Source organism: Montipora foliosa, chromosome 1 (assembly GCF_036669935.1).
Source record: "Montipora foliosa isolate CH-2021 chromosome 1, ASM3666993v2, whole genome shotgun sequence".
In the NCBI taxonomy this organism is placed as follows: Eukaryota; Metazoa; Cnidaria; class Anthozoa; order Scleractinia; family Acroporidae; genus Montipora; species Montipora foliosa.
Window position 1 is genome coordinate 51,948,533 of NC_090869.1, and position 10,018 is coordinate 51,958,550.

At 37.5% G+C, this 10,018-nt stretch overlaps 1 long non-coding RNA gene across 1 annotated transcript; it reads right to left on the reverse strand.

The window, feature by feature from the left end:
• Positions 1 to 482: 482 nt before the first annotated feature.
• On the reverse strand, positions 483 to 8,542 carry LOC137978915 (uncharacterized). The gene is made up of 3 exons (XR_011118235.1): positions 7,961 to 8,542; positions 4,955 to 4,986; positions 483 to 975 (listed from the first exon to the last, which is right to left on the reverse strand). It is a non-coding gene; the product is annotated as an uncharacterized lncRNA (long non-coding RNA).
• Positions 8,543 to 10,018: the final 1,476 nt, after the last annotated feature.

A 10,018-nucleotide genomic window follows, 5' to 3' on the forward strand; every position in this document is an offset into this window, starting at 1 on the left:
CACCCACCTTTTAGAAAACGAAGCTTTAAATTACATCTACATGAGCATGCCAACAGAAATCGTTGCCAGTAGTGACAGCCAGACGTATTGTGGTATTAACAAATTTATACATCTGGAGCTAAAATATAGGGTTTGCATTGGGCCTACAAAGTTCTGTCTTTTCAATATCCTGACTTTAGTCTTTGAAGGGTGGATAATTAGTTTATAGAGCTCAACTTGAACATATGTGTCATCAAGTCATTTAGAAAGCACTAGCTCTGTCAACATTTGAACCAGTAGTGTAAACTGTGATTTCATCTGCGAACATATAAAGAAACATTCCATGCACAGTCAGGAAAGTCATCATGCCGCCTTGAACTGAGTAGGAAGTCAGATATTGGGATGTTTATCTCTGTATATTGTTGTCTGTCGGTTAAATAATTTATTCAATATAAACCACTGATGGAGGGAGTCTGGAATATCAATTATTGCGATAAGTTTTATTCATTTCATGTCATTTTTATTCTCTTACATAAAGATACATAGCAACTTCCTCTGCTCGCATATAGCTTAGCTAGTAGAGTTTTAAGAATTAAACAGTATCAAAGGCCTTCTGGAAGTCACTAAGTATAGCTCCAACAGCGAGGCATTTGTCCATTGCCATCTTTCATTTATTCCTCCTGGTTACAAGTAGATCCTTTGAATAGAGTCCTTTTGTGAAGCCCTCTGACACTGGCTTGACAAACCCACTGTCTTGGAGAGGGTAACTGATGATATGACATCTGATATCCAAGAAGCTTTCCTATGAATGCTGAGCAAGGAAATTGGTAGACATAATTTGTCACAGTAGAGAGAGATTCGTATCTGTAGACTGAGTGATTTTGCTCGTTTCCAGAGATCTGGGACATTATCTTCTTCAGCTCCAACTGGTGTTTTATGCGATACCATAATGTCGTTCCTAAGTCGCTTTCAGGAGTTGCACCTGGTTCCAGTCATCTGAAATAAAACATTCCTTCTTTAATATAAATTGTGAAAACCACCAGTGCAATTCAATCCCTGTGAAATGAATTCCCAGTTCTTTTTGGGAATTTTCCACATATGCAAAAAAGGCAAGACTTAAGAAGCTTGGAATTCTATAGGAATGACCGATAAACAGCTGCAAACAGCATATGAATCCCTATCCTAACTGCCATACTGGATGCGTTAGAATTCTTCAGTACTCGTGGAAATTGAAGCCTCAAAGGCTCAGAGTCAATAAGGAATTTTCAGGTTCTTATGGACTTCCACTCAAGGAAAAAATTTAAGTGTTTACTATAATGGAAGTTACTGGAATATAAGTGAATCGACGAAAGAAAAAGAGCGTCTTATGTGTATTTGACTTTCTATTTCATCTAGTGCCTTTAAAAAACACTGTGGGCTGTTCTTCCGACAGATTTAAAGTGCAGGCCACTTTTCACGGCTCACTTTTACAAAACCATTACTAATTCGAAACTTGGGCCTCATTAGACCTCATTAGGCCTATAAACAATGTTTAGGCCTAAGTTAGCCAAGTTGAAGGTTTTGAATTGCTTTGGGTAAAACAATGATCTGTAACGAGTGGCCTGTGGAATGTGACCCGTGTTTTAAACTTGCATAAAGACATAAAACGAACAAAGCATAAAACGGTACCAACTAACGCAAAACATTATACTAAAAAATTCTCTCTTAAAGAAACTCAGCCACCACTGGCTTAAGTTTGGAGCCCATATGCTGAATGATACTGGTCTTGTTTCATGGTGCTTTTGAATTACGAGTTCATCAAAACAGGGTACTGAATGCGTTGATTTTTTCCACAATTTGTGGATTACCCCAGAACATTCCTACCGCGACTATGCTACAGAATTAAAATTCTATGAATCCGCAATGAATGAAATAAACGAACGATGGAAAAAGAGCCACTCCACCTTCATCATATTAGAGCAACCTCGTTCCCAATTTCTTTCTTCTCTGCGTCCATCGACTGAGGGGGCAGAGAAGAGAGACCGTGGACAGAGGCTACAAGATTTGAGACGAGTGAGCCATTAATGTCCCTTATGGTCAGCAGTCTGTTGGTTTTTGCCTCCGGTAGACCACCGGTAATGGCTGTGTCGCAGAGATTTTCGTTGTCTTTTAATCTTTGAAATAATCATGCTGATCCAAACCCAAGAAATGCTCACAACAACTCATCTTAAAAGGTATGCTTTAACGTTAAGCAAATAATATTTGACTTGATGGCTTAATTTTCTTCAAAAAGTTCAATTTAGGATTTAAACGTCACCCTTTAAGTCCCCAAGATAGATGTAGGCAGAAAAATATTTTCTCAGAGAAAATGACAGTTTTACGACAAAACCGACGAGAACAATCCTTAGAAGATTACATTGAAACATCACCCATGTTGCAATCTTTAAATCTTTAAATCTTTAATGACTTTACTCCTAAAACAGCAATAACTACTGTTACAACAAAGAATAACTTTCCGTCACTTACATTTCAAATATCATATATTGTTAACTTGCCGTACTAATCACTTGTGTTGTACGTTTTTGTGACGCTAACTACAGTTGTGTTAATATTCAAATTAAAAACATTCACTGACACTCCTGCCTTATCAGCCTATGTATAGTGTGCACGAAGTGAGCATTTTAGTTAGTGTTCATTTTAGTAACTGTTTAGGGGGAGACCAAGCATTTGAGTGGGGAAGGAGCATTAAAATTGAGCATTTTAGTGGCAAAGTAAAAGCATAACTTACAAAAGCCTAGAAATACACCTGTAGGGTGATTTGGAGAGCATTCATGTTGCCAATTGTGACCTATGCATCAGAATAGTGGGCACATTTTGTTAAGGTAATTCCCATGAAAATGACATACTATCCAGATTTTTTTTCAAACTTGGCACAATTGATATTCATACACAGGGCATTTAAAAAATGCAATAAAAAGATGGGGTCACCATGCTTGTTTTCGCGCTGCATGCCCTTTATTCTAAGTGTTTTTTACCAAATTTTCCGAGAAGCGTTCGAAACTAGATCAACCGGAAAAATTGTTGTTATATAGCAAAAGCTACTGAATACAAACTGCTAGTTTGTCTGGGCTATAATCTTTAAGAAAGTGATTTCAAATTGCTCAATCTTTCAAAGAAATGTAAGCAAATTGGATGCTACAGTCATCACCAAATGCAGTATTGGTATAGGTAAATACTACAACTTCTACTACCCAACTTTTTTTCTCCTTAAAAGACGTCTTTCGTGTACCTATTACGAGTGAATAAAACCGTTTAAGATGGGGGTCACATGATACTCGTTTCTTTGCAACATGATAATGAGTGGATGGCAAAGTGATCAATTTCTGTGAGAGGACTGGGGCGAGTTCCAAAACAACACCTTCTTAAGGACGGTGCCTACTGTTGTTATTGCGCATACATTCTGCGCATCTCGAAATACTCGGATTTCCTATTGGCGGTGCTTCTTAATACAGTGATATTTTTCGACGGTTCAAAACTAGGCAGAGAAAGGAGAACTAAATAAGTGCTCTTGGTATCCAAAAAGAAAATTGGGGGTAACCATGTATTTTTCAGAGATAATGAAATTTCAATTTGGCAAAGAAAGCCATACATTGCTTTGTATTTTTGAGCTTTTTACAAATGTTGTTGATTAATTATCTTCGAAAAATGCGTGGTTACCCCCAATTTTCTTTTTGGATTTCAATAACACTTGTTAAGATCTGGTTTTCCCGCATATTCAGGAAACCGTGCAAAAATACCTTTGAATTAGTAGGTACCGTCTCTAACCGAGAAGAGTTATCATGATTGCACGTAAAAGCTCTTGAACAGCAAAAGCGGCTTTGCCGCCATCTATGAAGTCGCAATGTTATGCGCAGTATGAGATGCGTGGTGCAAAATAATTGGTGTTTCACATGGTACCATAGCATTGCTGTTACGCGTGATAGGGCAGTTTTCAATTGAGTCTTGAAAGTATTTAGTGAATTGGTTTGCTTAATTGCATTACTTCACGCAGTGATTGGTTCAAGTTCTCACGCCACTTTCAACCATTCGGGGCTGGCGCATGCACACTTCCTGCACTTTGTGCCGGCTACGTGTAATTACTTCAAGTTTTGATTGGTTTACTGGATTGCCTCTGTCCTTTTTGATTGGCCACAGTAATTACTTTGGTTTTGGTTTTATGACACTCGATTAATTTTAAAACTTCTAATAAGAAGGTCTTTTTAAAGTGGTGAAATTGGTTGGAGCCAACTTTAGGAAGCAAATGCTGCCAAAATGTATGAGTGAATTTTGCATAATAAGGATAAGTACAGTGTATAATATTCTTACCCAGGTGATTATTGAAAATTCTTTGTGTTGATTGGTTGCCCTTGAAGTGATTATTACATGATAATCACCTAAGCCCTTTTGTCAAGGTGACAGACAAAGAAATTAAGACTTTTAAAGAAAATGTATACCGGTAGTTTTCAAGTAATCACCTACAGTGTAATATATAATCATACTAAAACAATTATTCATATCAGGCTCGGTGAATAAAAATCTTGACTTTGTCTCGGTTTTTCTTCATGGATATTTACCTCGCCTTTGGCAAATAATTATCAAGTAGAAGCATCCTCTAGGCCTTGTTTCAATCTAGATGCATTACCATGGTAACAGCTTGCAGAACACATTAACTGTCAAAAATCTTTGTGGTGGTACTCATTAGTGACCAAGTTTGAGCTTCCAGGCAAAAGCTGCACAAATATGTCAGCAATGGAAGTACAATGTATACGTGCTTAAAAACTGTGCAGTCACCTTAATTCCTATGTCTAATGCACAAGTCAGTGTGAATCACCCCCAGTAGGCTGGGAATATGATGGAAATCATCACCTTTGCCTCCTGGAGTGGGAAATGAGCAAAGCATTCAGTCTGCTGTCATTATCCCATCGCATAGTAATTTTGCATTAAAAAATTTGCTCACCTTAGAAAGAAGGCAGAGTGGTATTTGGAGAACTAAAAGACAAGAGAAGAACATTAAAATAGTGATTTTACAAGAAAGCAAGTGAAGAAGGCTGTTGTAGCAGAGGACCTTGTGTCATGGAGAATCACAAAAACAAAGAGCTGTGGGGTGAAAGTACTTGTACATGCAATAAAATATTAATTTTCGTTGAAATCTACATATATTTGTTAGCTAATAATTGTTAATGACTTTGTTTATTTTTACCTTGAAAACTACAAGGGATTTTTTGTAGTCTCCAACAAACATTTGATACGCTGGAATATTATTTTACAGAAGCTGGAAATCCTAACCTTGTTTCTTGTTTTACATATATACATGCATTTATTTTTAGAGATCCCTTCCTATTCTTCTTGATTTTTCTCCCTTATTCAAGTCAATTAGAGCATTGTTTGCAACTTGGTATTCCTAGGATCTTTGATCACTGTTATTTCTGGTTGACAACTTTGATGAGGATCCATATACACTGTAATGTTATGCTGGTCTCATATGAAGACAAAGATGATTTATTAAAAAAAATGATTTCAGTGAAGGCCCATCTTGTGCAAAATAACATGACAAAATGGCAGGATTACACATGTTATGAGCCTTGTAATAACTTTTAGCCCATTGATTCCAAAGAATGAGACTTATGGTAAGATTTTACTTGTCAATGGGTACTTTAAGCATCCATGGGTTAAATTATGCCTTCTCATCATTTTTTAATGATCTTGGTTTCCAACAAAAAAAAGAAAAAGAGAGTAATAGGTCACTTTGCTTCCATCACAACTTTTTTCTTGAGTCTTATAACATTTTTGTTATGATTTGTCAGCCACTTAGGGCAAACTGCTTTTGTACAGTTTCTTTATCAAAGAATTGATAGATGCTTTTGACCAAAACTGGATCCCTTATGCTTTTCACAGTTTTGCAAAAATATATTGACAGGATTGTGACCTCTGGTACATACATTGTAGCCCTCACCAAAGTCCACTGCTCAAGCGTGGGGCACCACCATGGCCAATCGAAAATAAATACAAGTAACATTCAGTAAGTTGGTCATTATAAATCAGCTCACAAATCTCTCCACCCATGGTTGATTTAGGTTTTCTATTTTTCTTATAACCAACAGAGAAACTCTTAAGAACCCAGGTCATAAAAATAAAATTAGCTCATTCAGGGGATGGTTCCACAGCAACCAAAGCAATTACTGGCAACTCCTTTCTTCACATGAACTGATAAAGAACAAACAAGCAACATACTATAAGATGTATTCTTTACAAGGTTTATAAATAAAAGGAACCAACTAGTGTTCTTTAAGTTTACAGATGCAACTACAGGTACACCAAAAGATAGCGAGTTTAAATTAAGCAAGGTCACCTGTCCTAGGTATTTTAGCAACCTCAAGATCCAAGCAAAGAGATTGCAATAATTCATGTGAAATGTGATAATTATTTGAATGGATTCAATTTAATTAAAATTAAAGGATGAGGTGGCCACATAGTGACAAATTTTGGCTGGTCTTTCATATCCCGTATCCAAAATAACTAATGTCCACAAAACAAAAGAACAAAGCGAAAAAAAAGGAAAGTAGTGTCAAGTCGTTCAAGAGCTGGAGAACTAATAGACCTCTTTAGCTTGTACATTTTGTTTTCCCATTTCAGACCACGTGATGTTACTCTAGGGAAAACTTTCTTTCAAATGTCGTCCTAGGCACGTGAATATGTACGCATAACTTATGAAAAAACAAAAGGAAAATTCCCTTGACAACATCACGTGGTCTGAAATGGGAAAACAAAATGTACAAGCTAAAGAGGTCTATTGGGGACGCTGTAAACTGAAATTAACAATGAACGCAAATCAAGTCAAATGTTGGTTTTTGAGGAGAAGGCAAACCAGAGTACGTGGAGAAAACTTCTCGATGTAAAGTAGAGAACCAACAAACTCAACCCACATATGACGCAGAGTCTGGGAATCTAACCCGGGCAACATTGGTGGGAGGCGGGTGCACTCACCATTGCGCCATCCCTGCATCCCCAACTTAACAACACCTAATTAGCGAGGCCTAATTGTGGAATAACAATGGTCCTTTGTCTCCCGCCACTTTTGTCCGGTATGTGAAAGTCTACCCTACCATTTACCATTTATAATAGTTGGTTAGTAAACTAACATTGATTATATGCCGTAGTAAAGCCTTGAAACAAGTTCTTAAAGGATAAACTTCTTATTTCATTTGTTGAAGTTTGAGAATAACTGGGACAGTTAATTTGATTAACTTCCCGAAACTGCTAAACTTTTAGAGGCAAGACTTGGAAGTTATTAGTGAATAGTGAATAAATCGTACACTGAACTTTCTCGTGCAGTTTCGTTGCTGCGGAAAATACATTTAACACAGCACTCAACTGCATTACGGGGACTTGACACTAAAGTTAAAATCTCAGAATTCAGGTTTCATCAAAAGAAAATTAACGCAGAGATTACACTAAGTGCCTTGTGGGGACAGGCTAGAAAAAAAGCCCGGTTGTTCAAAAGCGGATTAACGTAATTCCAGAGTAAAAATTAACCAAGGAGTTTATTTCTCTACTCCCAAATGCTGTTGTCCTGGATTAGGTTAATCGGCTTTAGAAAAACCGGGCGCCGTAAAGTTTAACATAACAAGAACCTGCAAGAACTCGCAACCCAGCTCACACCTTCACTAAATTGTAAATAAACCTTTGTGAATCCGATTCAGTGTAGGAAGTACATCGAGGACGAGCTTTCCTCGTTCGTCTGAATTAGAAGATCAGCTTCATTTAAGGTTGTTTGAATTTCTCAACAATTAATGTCAAACGAATGGCGTACAAGCATTTACCGCCATACATGCATTTATAGTCCTCAGTTGCTCAAAGACTGATTTGCTCCTTCACAGCGGTTAAATTCATTTCTCCAAACCAGATTGTATCAAAACCCGTCTGATTTCGTGCTTGTTTCGTATGTAATCACATTTTAACAAACCTTAGTTTTCTTTTGGATCAAACTTCTTGTTTTTCAGTCACATACCAACTTTCGGTAACGTAATATTAATGATCAAGAATGACGAGAACAACTCGTTCTATAACTCCGTCGAAAGTCATCAGTTGCTATTAAGACGAGATTTTTTTGAACATCGAGCAATAAAGCGCGCCAGCGGCCAAAAATCCCATAAGAGCTTGCGCGCATCTTACTTACAGATCAGGACTTGTACCGTCGGCCATATTGTGTCGCGGTGGAAGAGCACATAGAAGTTGTGTTGAGTGCAAGCGATTAGCCAACCATTTTACACAGGTATTTCATTCAGTCACTTCGGAGAGATCTGTAAAGCTTTGAAAAACGTTTTGAAGCGGTGAATTTATCGTATTTAGTTTAACCTTCTTGCAAGGTTATAACCAGTACGCAAATTGTTCGAAAAGATCTTTCTGCGCCGTAAGATTTCGAGTTCTCCGACTCTGCTAATAAGAGATCCAGTCTAGAATTAGTGTGTCAAGACTTGCTTTTGGACTATCTTGAGACTGCAAACCTAGGATGAATTCTTATTATACTTCTATTAAAATAGTGTGAACAGTTCTTTTGTCATTGTCTTGTCTGTGACCGGTGATCTGATATTCGAGTTAGAGGTAGTCAAGTTGATGTGGAAGCAGCTTCTGTCACTTGCGTTACGGTTCAGTGAGGTTTCCTACAGATCGTTTTCGGACTGCTGAACATTGTCGTTACAGCTCGGTGTACTCTATCGCTAGACCTTGCAAAAGGTAATTTTGTCCCTTTTTTTTTTTTGAAAGGTATTGAGTATTCGTGGATAGGTTCCTTTAGAGTTGATTTTCAGCTTATCTCCCGCACACTTCTTCCGTAAAAAGATTCGTGAGACCCCCAGTGTTTGTTTGCTTTTCAGTTCCCCCTTTAAAATTACACATCAAGATTGTGTTCAGCTTAGCTTCAACTTCAACTTTCAATTTCGATTGTTGAGTTGAATTTATCATAAAATTTGCCACAAATGTTTCATTTTCCAATTCACTAGAGTTAAGTCCAGCTTATATCAAAGTTAAAAAAAAAAAGTTATTGAAGGTTTGATCTTTGTGAAGAATTGAAAAAAAAAAAAAAAAGAAAGAAACTAGTCCCAGCTGAGCCTCAGAGATTGTAAACAATGTCTTCATCAGTACTTACTTATAGTATATGTAAAAAACCTACAAGGAAGTATGTCGTCCCACAAATGATGTTAAAGGAAAAATGTCAAGCCTGTAGGAATGCCACTATCCGCCTCTGATGTTCAGCGTCCAAATGCACAACTCCCCTGTACAAGCTAAAACATTTAAAGTCACTACCAAAGTCCACTTATGTCCAGGTTTGACCCTAATTAGATACACACCCAATTTTGACATCCAACACAAAGTGTCCCTTTAAGTCTAAGCATTTGCTACCTATTTTCAACAATAAGGTAAGGGTAAAGGTCAGCATTATTTTTAGCTTTGGGTAAATGCAGCAGCTAATCTTCACTTAAAGAGTAGCATTTGGGGGACACTTTGTGACATAAATTGTCTGTATTCTGAGACACAAGTGATGTTGAAGTTGGCGAGAAGAGCAAGGGGACACTTCGTGACGCTTATTGAAATCCGCGTGCATCTAATTAGGGTCAAACCTGGACATATCTCCCAAAGTCAGTAGATGATTTGTTCCCTGAAGCTAAGAAAACTTTTTTGGAAAAAAAGTTTGGCTGTGTGGCCCTCATAAGCAGTTTAAGGTGCTGTGGTGCATGTTATGTAAGGTTGCACAGGCTGTCACCCAGTGTAAACAAAAGTGTTCCACAGCCCCTGTCTGCAAACAATTCTATTCAAAATCAAGTTGGTTGTGCCCCAGTGTCATATGAACTGACGTCAAAGCAAACTCAGCGGAGGATTTGAAACAAACTTTAAAACTGCGCAAGGTAAAAAGTGGCTGAACTTAAAACAGAAGTTGAAAACATGGGTGCCTCAAATGAACAGATCTGCCAGGAAATTCTTGAAGGCCAATTTGATGGGGTAAACTTTCCTTCTTTTAACTCAC